Below are 262 nucleotides of genomic sequence, written 5' to 3'. Positions count from 1 at the left end.
TGTCTCAAGGAAAATTTTGATATATACTCACTCTTATCTAGATAATTAGTGCATGAGCGTTAATAAGATAACAGGAAAACATCATACATGCAAGCTAGCTACAAAGTCACTCAATTAAAATTCGTAAACTTTTGCAAGTGAAATTATGTACGATTCTGTGTAAGAAAAAATGATAGGCTGCAAAGAACACAGTTGACTTGCCAAATATCTCGATGTGTGTAATGGTAAGTAACCGCTGATCTGAATAATATAGGCGCATGTT

The sequence above is a fragment of the Penaeus monodon genome, chromosome 31 (assembly GCF_015228065.2).
Source record: "Penaeus monodon isolate SGIC_2016 chromosome 31, NSTDA_Pmon_1, whole genome shotgun sequence".
Taxonomy (NCBI): domain Eukaryota; kingdom Metazoa; phylum Arthropoda; class Malacostraca; order Decapoda; family Penaeidae; genus Penaeus; species Penaeus monodon.
The sequence above is the reverse complement of the archived record's forward strand: the minus strand, read 5'-3'. Positions refer to the sequence as shown.